Below are 12872 nucleotides of genomic sequence, written 5' to 3' on the forward strand. Positions count from 1 at the left end.
GTGCCGACGTGGCCCAATTGGGATCGGCCATGTTCGGGGGTTTCCTGCATGTGTTGGCCAATGTGGCGGCCCTCTCCTCCTCTGTGCAGGCTATCCACCAGTCGTTCTCCTTGCCGTCTTCCAGCCCAGATGCCACCAGGGCCCCCTGTGGACCTGCCCCGACCAATGCAGCCAGCTCGGTGGGGATCCCATCCCTGCCACAGTCGGGAGTCAGAGATCCAGCAGGGGTGGACACCAGACCAACTGGACCCCAGCAGATGGAGGATGTGACGGCATCATCGGGCAGGGCACGTGCACGACGGCGTCGGTGGTTTCCATCAGCCTGGATGCCGTCGTGCTGGCACAGGCAGTTGCGTCGGAGGCAGCAGCAGGCTCAACGTGGGAGGCATCATGGCTCGGGGCCATCAACATCAGGGGTGCAGGCATCGGCCGGAGGGCAGGAGAACCCTGGAATGGGAGTGGCTTCCGTGTGGGAGAGGTTGTGCCAGCGGATAGGTGCGGAGCGGCAGCGGGCAGAGGAGGAACGGCTCACGATGGTCAGGGCGGAGGACTCCATGCGGAGGGCGCTGAGGCGGGCTGAGTGCCTCGAGGGTCTTCGCAGGGAGTTTGAGCTGGACACTGCGTTATCCCTGCGGGACCTCGGGGCCAGGGAACATGCCCGCCTCCAAGCCATTGACCAGGAGTTCGATGATGCCCTGGCCCATGACAACAACCAGTGAGCCGTCCGAATAGCCCGCTGCCTTTGTATATAGTTGTATAGTTAGGGTTAGGTTTCCTTTGTTTTTTTGATTTTTTTTTGGTTGCGATTGGACAATGCACCACTTTTTTGTATATAGTTCACTTTTTAGTTAGTAGTCAGTTAGGTTTAATTTGGTAGGGCTCATGGACCCAGGATGATCTTCTTAATTGGCTTATTTTAATTTTTCAGAATTTTTTCTTGGACATTCATCTTGTTTTGTTTGATTTGCTTTGTGTTTTTTCTTATTTGCTGTTCAATACATATTATTTTTTTAATCTTCAATGTGTCGTATCATCTCATTGCTTTCAGGCATGTCATGTTGGGTGTTTTGTCATTCACTTGCAGCCATTGTGTGTGACAGACATGTGTTAAATTGCATTATTTACATTGGGGGTGTAACATGTAATTGCCTTTGATATGCGGGTGGGTGTGATAGTTGGTTGGGCCTTTTGGCAGGGGAGGATGGGCATTACGGACATGATTGGGGAATGTTGGGACCCAGGTGCAGGGGGGCATGGATTGGACATGGGTGGGGGCCTGCTGGCAGGTGCCCCACAGTGCTGGGGGGTGGGGGTGGTGGGGGACATGAGTTGGACATGGGTGGGGGCCTGCTGGCAGGTGCCCCACAGTGCTGGGGGGTGGGGGTGGTGGGGGACATGAGTTGGACATGGGTGGGGGCCTGCTGGCAGGTGCCCCACAGTGCTGGGGTGTGGGGGTGGTGGGTGACATGAGTGCGGGCCTGGTGGAGGGTGACCCTGGTGGCTGGGGGGTGGGGGTGGTGGGAGACATGAGTTGGACATGGGTGGGGGCCTGCTGGCAGGTGCCCCACAGTGCTGGGGGGTGGGGGTGGTGGGAGACATGAGTGGGGGCCTGGTGGAGGGTGACCCTGCACTGCTGGGGGGTGGGGGTGGTGGGTGACATGAGTGGGGGCCTGGTGGAGGGTGCCCCTGGTGGCTAGGGGGTGGGGGTGGTGGTAGACATGAGTGGGGGCCTGGTGGAGGGTGACCCTGCACTGCTGGGGTGTGGGGGTGGTGGGTGACATGAGTGGGGGCCTGGTGGAGGGTGACCCTGCACTGCTGGGGTGTGGGGGTGGTGGGTGACATGAGTGGGGGCCTGGTGGAGGGTGACCCTGCACTGCTGGGGTGTGGGGGTGGTGGGTGACATGAGTGGGGGCCTGGTGGAGGGTGACCCTGCACTGCTGGGGTGTGGGGGTGGTGGGTGACATGAGTGGGGGCCTGGTGGAGGGTGACCCTGGTGGCTGGGGGGTGGGGGTGGTGGGAGACATGAGTGGGGGCCTGGTGGAGGGTGACCCTGGTGGCTGGGGGGTGGGGGTGGTGGGAGACATGAGTTGGACATGGGTGGGGGCCTGCTGGCAGGTGCCCCACAGTGCTGGGGGGTGGGGGTGGTGGGGGACATGAGTTGGACATGGGTGGGGGCCTGCTGGCAGGTGCCCCACAGTGCTGGGGGGTGGGGGGTGTTGGGGGACATGAGTTGGACATGGGTGGGGGCCTGCTGGCAGGTGCCCTACAGTGCTGGGGTGTGGGGGTGGTGGGTGACATGAGTGGGGGCCTGGTGGAGGGTGACCCTGGTGGCTGGGGGGTGGGGGTGGTGGGAGACATGAGTTGGACATGGGTGGGGGCCTGCTGGCAGGTGCCCCACAGTGCTGGGGGGTGGGGGTGGTGGGAGACATGAGTGGGGACCTGGTGGAGGGTGACCCTGCACTGCTGGGGGGTGGGGGTGGTGGGTGACATGAGTGGGGGCCTGGTGGAGGGTGCCCCTGGTGGCTGGGGGGTGGGGGTGGTGGTAGACATGAGTGGGGGCCTGGTGGAGGGTGACCCTGCACTGCTGGGGGGTGGGGGTGGTGGGTGACATGAGTGGGGGCCTGGTGGAGGGTGACCCTGCACTGCTGGGGTGTGGGGGTGGTGGGTGACATGAGTGGGGGCCTGGTGGAGGGTGACCCTGCACTGCTGGGGTGTGGGGGTGGTGGGTGACATGAGTGGGGGCCTGGTGGAGGGTGACCCTGCACTGCTGGGGTGTGGGGGTGGTGGGTGACATGAGTGGGGGCCTGGTGGAGGGTGACCCTGGTGGCTGGGGGGTGGGGGTGGTGGGAGACATGAGTGGGGGCCTGGTGGAGGGTGACCCTGGTGGCTGGGGGGTGGGAGACATGAGTTGGACATGGGTGGGGGCCTGCTGGCAGGTGCCCCACAGTGCTGGGGGGTGGGGGTGGTGGGGGTGGTGGGGGACATGAGTTGGACATGGGTGGGGGCCTGCTGGCAGGTGCCCCACAGTGCTGGGGGGTGGGGGGGTGGGGGACATGAGCTGGACATGGGTGGGGGCCTGCTGGCAGGTGCCCCACAGTGCTGGGGTGTGGGGGTGGTGGGTGACATGAGTGGGGGCCTGGTGGAGGGTGATCCTGGTGGCTGGGGGGTGGGGGTGGTGGGAGACATGAGTTGGACATGGGTGGGGGCCTGCTGGCAGGTGCCCCACAGTGCTGGGGGGTGGGGGTGGTGGGAGACATGAGTGGGGGCCTGGTGGAGGGTGACCCTGCACTGCTGGGGGGTGGGGGTGGTGGGTGACATGAGTGGGGGCCTGGTGGAGGGTGCCCCTGGTGGCTGGGGGGTGGGGGTGGTGGTAGACATGAGTGGGGGCCTGGTGGAGGGTGACCCTGCACTGCTGGGGGGTGGGGGTGGTGGGTGACATGAGTGGAGGCCTGGTGGAGGGTGACCCTGCACTGCTGGGGTGTGGGGGTGGTGGGTGACATGAGTGGGGGCCTGGTGGAGGGTGACCCTGCACTGCTGGGGTGTGGGGGTGGTGGGTGACATGAGTGGGGGCCTGGTGGAGGGTGACCCTGCACTGCTGGGGTGTGGGGGTGGTGGGTGACATGAGTGGGGGCCTGGTGGAGGGTGACCCTGCACTGCTGGGGGGTGGTGGGTGACATGAGTGGGGGCCTGGTGGAGGGTGACCCTGGTGGCTGGGGGGTGGGGGTGGTGGGAGACATGAGTGGGGGCCTGGTGGAGGCTGCCCCTGGTGGCTGGGGGTGGTGGGAGACATGAGTTGGACATGGGTGGGGGCCTGCTGGCAGGTGCCCCACAGTGCTGGGGGGTGGGGGTGGTGGGGGACATGAGTTGGACATGGGTGGGGGCCTGCTGGCAGGTGCCCCACAGTGCTGGGGGGTGGGGGGGGGTGGGGGACATGAGTTGGACATGGGTGGGGGCCTGCTGGCAGGTGCCCCACAGTGCTGGGGTGTGGGGGTGGTGGGTGACATGAGTGGGGGCCTGGTGGAGGGTGACCCTGGTGGCTGGGGGGTGGGGGTGGTGGGAGACATGAGTTGGACATGGGTGGGGGCCTGCTGGCAGGTGCCCCACAGTGCTGGGGGGTGGGGGTGGTGGGAGACATGAGTGGGGGCCTGGTGGAGGGTGACCCTGCACTGCTGGGGGGTGGGGGTGGTGGGTGACATGAGTGGGGGCCTGGTGGAGGGTGCCCCTGGTGGCTGGGGGGTGGGGGTGGTGGTAGACATGAGTGGGGGCCTGGTGGAGGGTGACCCTGCACTGCTGGGGGGTGGGGGTGGTGGGTGACATGAGTGGGGGCCTGGTGGAGGGTGACCCTGCACTGCTGGGGTGTGGGGGTGGTGGGTGACATGAGTGGGGGCCTGGTGGAGGGTGACCCTGCACTGCTGGGGTGTGGGGGTGGTGGGTGACATGAGTGGGGGCCTGGTGGAGGGTGACCCTGCACTGCTGGGGTGTGGGGGTGGTGGGTGACATGAGTGGGGGCCTGGTGGAGGGTGACCCTGCACTGCTGGGGTGTGGGGGTGGTGGGTGACATGAGTGGGGGCCTGGTGGAGGGTGACCCTGGTGGCTGGGGGGTGGGGGTGGTGGGAGACATGAGTGGGGGCCTGGTGGAGGCTGCCCCTGGTGGCTGGGGGGTGGGGGTGGTGGGAGACATGAGTTGGACATGGGTGGGGGCCTGCTGGCAGGTGCCCCACAGTGCTGGGGGGTGAGGGTGGTGGGGGACATGAGTTGGACATGGGTGGGGGCCTGCTGGCAGGTGCCCACAGTGCTGGGGGGTGGGGGGGGTGGGGGACATGAGTTGGACATGGGTGGGGGCCTGCTGGCAGGTGCCCCACAGTGCTGGGGTGTGGGGGTGGTGGGTGACATGAGTGGGGGCCTGGTGGAGGGTGACCCTGGTGGCTGGGGGGTGGGGGTGGTGGGAGACATGAGTTGGACATGGGTGGGGGCCTGCTGGCAGGTGCCCCACAGTGCTGGGGGGTGGGGGGGGGGTGGGGGACATGAGTTGGACATGGGTGGGGGCCTGCTGGCAGGTGCCCCACAGTGCTGGGGGGTGGGGGTGCAAGGGGACATGAGTTGGTGTTCATTAGTTCAAGGAGACATGTGCCTTTGCTGGGGGGCATGCCCATGGTGGGTGGGCTGCCTGCGGGACATGACCAGGGATGCAGGGTAGTCCCCTGTGGTGTGGGCTGCCTGCAGGGGCCGTGGAGGGTGTACAGGGTACACCTGGGAGGACCCACACTGTCAAATCACATGTGGAACTTCCCGCGCACCCCTGAAATACACGCGCCCAGGCTGTTCGCGTGTGGAACTTCTCGCGCACCCCTGGAATACACGCGCCCAGGCTGTTCGCGTGTGGAACTTCCCGCGCACCCCTGAAATACACGCGCCCAGGCTGTTCGCGTGTGGAACTTCCCGCGCACCCCTGAAATACACGCGCCCAGGCTGTTCGCGTGTGGAACTTCCCGCGCACCCCTGGAATACACGCGCCCAGGCTGTTCGCGTGTGGAACTTCCCGCGCACCCCTGGAATACACGCGCCCAGGTTGTTCGCGTGTGGAACTTCCCGCGCACCCCTGAAATACACGCGCCCAGGCTGTTCGCGTGTGGAACTTCCCGCGCACCCCTGAAATACACGCGCCCAGGCTATTCGCGTGTGGAACTTCCCGCGCACCCCTGAAATACACGCGCCCAGGCTATTCGCGTGTGGAACTTCCCGCGCACCCCTGAAATACACGCGCCCAGGCTATTCGCGTGTGGAACTTCCCGCGCACCCCTGAAATACACGCGCCCAGGCTATTCGCATGTGGAACTTCCCGCGCACCCCTGGAATACACGCGCCCAGGCTATTCGCGTGTGGAACTTCCCGCGCACCCCTGAAATACACGCACCCAGGCTATTCGCGTGTGGAACTTCCCGCGCACCCCTGGAATACACGCGCCCAGGCTATTCGCGTGTGGAACTTCCCGCGCACCCCTGAAATACACGTAGCCCGCTCCCCCAGACCTGATCGCGTGTGAAACTTCACGCAAACCCCTGTGATGCACGTACCCTGCTGAAATCGCGTGTTAGACTTCCCGCGCACCCCGGTATACACGCACACGTATTTTTTGTCAGCGGGTGTCCGTGTTTGTGGGTACCCCTTTGCACGTCTTTTTTCCTGGAGGGCCACAGTATGGGACATTCATCATGGCAGTATATAGGTGCGATTTGTTGGCGCACCTTTTGGCGCACATTTCTTACAGCCGCAGAGACGCTACCGCCTGCTTTCTTGTGGCGGTCGTGTTTGTGCCTGTGCGCTGGTTTGAGCGTGCGCTTTTTTCCCCTATTCTATTCCATGAATACGTGTTGTAGGCGAGCGTGTGGGCGTTCCGTGCACTTGTGCCCTGTACTTCCCCCGTGACGCCCACGTTTTGGCAAGTTGTTCCCCATTCCGAGTGTTACGCCCGTGTTCCGCCTACTTTTGTTGCGTGCGCCGCGCTATGTGCGATTTTCGCTGTGGCCTGTGCGATTTTCGCAGTGACCTGGCGCACGCTGTTAGATGGCCTGTGCGCCAACGTGCGCCGCGCACTTTTTATCGCACATCCGCTGGTTTTCTCGCGCACGGCCTTCCATGAATCGACGTGCGCTGCTTTTCGTGCGATTTTCGCAATTGCACTGCGATTTTCGCTATTCCACTGCGAATCGCACGTTTTTGCCCACTTGCGCCGCGCTAATTATTCCATGAATCGGCCTCTTAGGGTCTAGTAAACACACGCTGCAAAAAATCCAAATCTTGCAGAACAATGCCCGCAGAGCCGCACTAGGAATCCCAAGAAGAGAGCATATATCGGACATCAGAAGGCAATCTAAACTGGCTCTCTACAGCTGACAAAATTAAACTTAAAACAGTATCACTAACGTTCGAAAGTATCAATGACTCAGCCCCCAAATACCTAACAGAAAGATTAAAAAAAAAGAACTTCCAATAGACCCACCTGAGAAGCATATACCAACCAGCTAGTTGTACCCCCATTTAAATTGAGCACAGCCACAGGCAACAGCTTCCCTGTCAAAGCGGCCCAGTTGTGGAACTCCCTCCCATCCTCCTTAAGATCTGACCAATCCTATCCACACTTCAGACTCAACTGTATTAAATGGCTCAAAGAAAATGACCTATAACAGGACTACTCACGCCTGACCCACCTGTTAACCTGCAACTAAACGTACACAGACATGCTCTTTTAACTCTCAACGTATACTGTGTATACACCTCTGTGTACAAACACCTGTGCATATAACCACGCCTGTGCATATAACCATGCATACTGCCATCCTTTTGCTGTCAATGCATCATGTAACCTGGAATGTGTAACTGTGTGTAACGGTATATAACCATGAATACTGTCATCCTCTTGCTATCAATGTATCTTGTAATCATTTGGAATGTGTAACTGTGTGTAACTGTAACCTGTAAGCTTAAAGTATTCTTGAACACGCGACCGGATACCTCCGGGTCTGGCGCACGCTATAAATAAATAAACAAACAAACAAACAAATATATTACTTGGCAACACTCAAGTCAATGGCCCTCATTACAAGTCAGGCGTTAAGGGTTTAACGGTGCCGTCGGCGCCGTTAATCCTTAACGCCTGATTCACACTTTAACGCCTGCTTTTTGCAGGCGTTAAAGTCCAAGGCACTAAGCGACCTTGGTGCTAATTACGGCACCGTAATGTACGGTGCCGTAATTAGCGCCTTCCCCATCCCCATTATGCCCTATGGGGCAAAAATGGGAATGGGGAAGGGCAAATGGTGAATGGGGAATTACCGCCCCACTCACCTTGGAATGGGGTGGTAATTCCGCCATCCACCATGGCGGAATCCGGCATGGACCATGGTGCTAATAGCACCATGGTCCACCGCCTGACTTGTAATGAGGGCCAATATCTTTCCCCATATACACATATTTTATGCTCTTACTCTTGCATTATATTTTATCCCGCCCCCCGCTGTTACTCTCCGTTATTTACTATGCATGCATCCCTTTTTGCCACACTCTTTGATCTTTCTCTCACTGTTCGCATGTTTTCGCCTTCGGACCCTTGGGATCACCGCCTTTGTTATCGCTTCTTCGAGCTGCTTTTCGATCCACTTCTCGTAGATGTGGGAGCGGTTCCTATTCAAACTAGGGGTCCCGTCACACCCGACTTGCAAGTTTTGGGTCCTATTTCTAACCACGATTTACAGGGAGCTTCACGTCCTGTCAGCCGAATGGCAAAGAACGTGAGATATTGCTGAGACCTTAAAGTTTACTTATGTTGACGCCGATGGTATCTTATCTAACCATCCCCTGCTACCAAGTGAACTGGGAACTTCCAGCTCTTTAAGATGAGTAGCAATACCCTTGAGATGGATGGGGATGCAAATTTTAATCAAACATCAATAATTCAGATGACACAAATAGCTTGGCAAAAAGTTTGTCTGTTCTAATGTAAGTAAAACAGGGATTACAACGAACATCAGCAAATCGCTCGATACTAAACTTTCAACTCATTTAAGAAAAAACATGTTTTTTGATAGACCAAATGTGTCACTACTGACGTGTAGACCTGCATCATTACCAACATCATCCTACATGGCAAGTTTCTAAAAAAAAGCGGGATTGGCTCTAAGTGAACTAATACGTGTAGGTGTAATATCTGTATAGAGTAACAGAGAGAAATAATTGGATAGTCAACAACAGGTGGGATATCTATGCCCTCCCTTCAAAATGGCCACTATGAACGTCACTAAACGTACAAGGTCCCATTGGCTACACAACTATAGGACCCCCAACTACATGGTCCTCTACAATTGGCTGGCTACTAACCCCTGTCAATAACTTTCCACCTACGTGAGCAGCATGCAGAATGAACAACCAAGTGCGGGTGAGCTTGTCTCAATACCAGCTTCCCACCAATTAAAAAGGACACTCCATCATCACCTCAACGTTTCAGTGTCAATTAGTGTCAGAAGTTGGCCTTGAGTTTGTACTGTCCTCTGGGATTTTTTTAAGGAGTATGGGTACTGTCTGGCTTCCGTGCGTAGGTGTGATCTCCTCATGAATCCAACTTCTTCCCTCACGTGACTGGACACATGAATTGTGCCTTTTTCATGTATTTAACTGTATTTTCCAATAGTCCTCTAATGTCTTTGTTTATACTTGACCTTCTTGAACAGGAACATCTGTTCTTTCATGTTAATTGTATCTAGTGTCAGCAAATTTTAGTTCTGATACAACCTTGGCTCTTTGGCTCATCCAACTCCTTAGCTAAAATATATTCTGTTTAATTTAATTGCTTTTGTAACTGCAACACTGAATTTGAGGCCTTCCTCATTGTTCAAGACTGCTATATACGTAGTGGAACATTCATTCTTTATTCAATCCATATGTATCTATGAGGTATATATGTACATGTTGGTGCTTGCCACAATCTATTTACTATAAGCATTTGGCTAGCCTCATGATTGCTTTGCTGCTTGCGTTTCATTGCATCTTTACACGTTTAAACTAACTAAATATCTTCCTCACGTTTGTGGCATATGTTTCCTCATCTTGATCCAAAAATGTCACGTCTCCTTAGTACTTCTTCATTCTTCATAAATCGTCTGGCTCTCAGGTCTGATTATCTTCTATCTATGGAATCGATTCAGTCTTGTATGACATCACCATTCATCCTGGTCATTCAGTGTCTTTGTTTCATCAGTAATAGCATTCAAATGGCCATCATATTGTCTTGGATGTAGGTATGGTTTCCTTAATAGATACTTTATTTCCCATATTCTCTTAGGTATAGGCATTCTTATGGGTACTGCACATAGTTGTTGCTCTTCTTCTTGCCTTCCGATTGGTGTAGTATATGTCACAGAAGAACTCCAAGCACCAGTAGGGCTGACGCTGGACACAAGGGTCCACCCGCGAGACCCAGGGAGACGGAGGCAACAACTCCAGCCAACCCTTACCATCCCCCACGGCCCGTACAGCCACAACTAGGTACCACAGGGCTGTGGAACGGACGAGATACCACCAATCACCCCACAATCGGAAGTATGGACACTAGCAGCTAGCTGCGCTAATCATATGGGGGGTGAGGAGCATGCAAAGTTATTAAGGGAGCGGGCGGAGGGGACAGCTAAATCCTCAAACGGCCTCGAATGCAAAAACGGGAACATACCTCCTGAGTCACAGGGCGTACAAGCATTCCGTTGTGTAAGATTACACGAGCCCAACTGGCTCAATCCAGGATAGAGATACCAACTAACCAATACCACTAACAATTTCCTTCTCTGCATACACCTCTCAAACTCCAAATCAAACACAACCACAAACCTCTTGCGCAGCAAACCGCAAGAACTTCACTACACTGCAACAACAAAACAAAACACACAGACTCGCACATCAGCACACGACGACTACCGGCCGCATACACCCCAGGCCCAGCCGACGGAACCACCGGGCTGAGGCTGCCAACAGCACATCACTGCTCTCTTGCATTTTTCCAGCCTCCACCCACTAACCCACCCCTCCCTCCCTCCCTCTTTCAGAGCCGCCAGTGCGCCAGGGGATCACTCCGGTGGTGATAGTGCGCGGTACAAATGACCTTTAACATTAACATTAACATTAACATACTTTGGTTCATACTTCTCAGGTAATGGAGGCAGGGAGTAGGAGTAGGGGTAGTTGGCTCCTCCTCTACAGCATAATGTCAAAGCCAAATCTAAATCACAGGAGCTTTATATGATTCTCCATGAATTTGAGGGAAAGAAAAAGAGGTTGGGAAATTGAGATGAGCAATGCTGGGCATCAGGAAATTCAGAATGAGTTTGGTAGAAAGGTTTAGGTCCATCAGCAGGACATTGCATCCCGCCAAGTATCTCTCAATCTCACTCCATTACAACCTGCTGATTCTGGTGCGATTACTGTGCCATCGCCTTCCTCAGGGCAAGGCTTGTTTACTTTTCATCAAGTGACGGAAGATGAAGTGCTTCTGATCCTGAGGGGTGTGGAATCCACCTCATGCTTAGGGGATATATGTTCTGCCAGTATTATCAAGGACTCCAAGACCCTTATCCCTTGCATCACAAAATCATACATTCTTCCTTTGCCAAGTCCTTACTCCCTGCTTCCATTAAGGAGGCGTGGATTACACCACTTTAAAAAAAATAAAAAACTTGGACCCTTTGATAGTAGGGAACTACCATCCAATTACTCATGTCATTTTCTTGTTGAAAATATTGGACAAAGTAGCATTTCTTCGACTTTAAGACTTTCTGGAATCTCACAACTTGATTGGGGCACATCAATCAGAGCCAGATATGGGAAAGAAACTGCTCTTCTTGATTTGAACTCCAACATTGTAAATATCATTGACCAGGGTCATACTGCATTATTGATGCTGCTGGACTTGTATGCAGCATTCAACTTGGTGGACGGACCATTCCATGAGTATTGAGACACTTTTGTAAACATTTTTCAAACCTGCTGCAGGTTTGATACACTCTTTTCTGGGTGCTCGGACAGCTAGTGTAGCATTTGGTGATTTCAGGCTACTTTGATAGAACTTACCTGTGGTGTACCTCAAGGCTCCTGCCTTTCCCACGTGATTTTTAATATATATACACAACGCAACTGTTTGATGTATAAGTACCTTACTAATGCACAATAAAATACAATCTGCTTGATGGGATAAGGGTCTGCATTACCAGGCCTTGCAAATCTTAAAAATCCCACTGGACCCGCAGGGCGAGTTGCTTTTGTTTACATACTCTACCTAAGAGAAATGCACTCACCCAGTGGTGACTGGAGACAAAATATTTACCAGTGTTTTCAATAAATGTTTCAACTCTCCCCATCCTTGCCAGCAAGGCCTAGTGCCACGCAAATGCTACTCGTCCTTCAATGAATCTCCCTGCTAATGCGAGTGAGCTAGTAGATTATGCGAGCCCTGTATACCAACCAGCCAGATGACACCCAGGTACTGTTGGATTTGGCCGGTGACTACAGCCAGAAATCTATTGCCATCAATACTATCTATTCTGCCATCCGATCTTGGATGGCTAGGAATTTGCTTGCTCTTAATGATGGTAAAACGGAGCTCCTGATCTTAGTATCGTATCCAGGCTTGGGAATCTTGACTCGGGATATGGTCTTTTCTCTATAGCTGGGTGCCCTATTAAACTATCTGCACATGTAAAGACACTGGGAGTTTACTTTTATTCTAAGCTGTCATTTAATAGTCCTGTAACTCATCTACGCTCCTCATGTGCATATCTAAATAACCTTATCACGCTATGGAGAACAGAGCAGTCATTGCATCAGGTTTCAAAACTAAACTTTTCTAATGTAGTATCTTGCTGCATGGCCCCTCTGCCCCATTCTGGATAGTCTGCCATTTCTGGATGTTAGTGGCAGTTAGGGCTGTTGCGGGCCTTGGGAGACAGCAGCCAGGTGTGATTTACACTGGCTGCCTGCGAAGCAGAGAATTTATCATAGTGCCTTCACCCCCAACTTATACATGCATGCACGGACTGGCACCCATCTATCTTTCCGAGCACCTGAAAGATTATAATCAGTCTAATGAATTTAACTAGCTAGCTGTTCCCCGGTGGAATCAGCTTTGACCTCTGAACCCTGCATTTATGGAATGAGCTCCCTCTTTCTCTGAGAGGTATTCAGTGCCTGGCTTCCTTTAGGACAGCCATCAAAACCGTGTCCTTTAATAGAAGAGTAGATCAGTCCAATGAACAACCTCTTTGACTATAATTTTTATTTATTCATTTAATTTATAAAGCGCACTAAACCTGAAGGCCTGAAGGCACTGTTACATA

At 54.5% G+C, this 12872-nt stretch overlaps 1 protein-coding gene across 1 annotated transcript in view; it reads left to right on the forward strand.

Moving 5' to 3' along the window:
* Window positions 1–12872, forward strand: part of LOC138498474 (zinc finger protein 268-like) — a 544482-nt gene that overhangs the window by 336407 nt on the left and 195203 nt on the right. The gene's annotated exons all lie outside the window — the stretch shown is intronic.

Source organism: Ambystoma mexicanum, chromosome 5q (assembly GCF_040938575.1).
Source record: "Ambystoma mexicanum isolate Mex_15411 chromosome 5q, UKY_AmexF1_1, whole genome shotgun sequence".
In the NCBI taxonomy this organism is placed as follows: Eukaryota; Metazoa; Chordata; class Amphibia; order Caudata; family Ambystomatidae; genus Ambystoma; species Ambystoma mexicanum.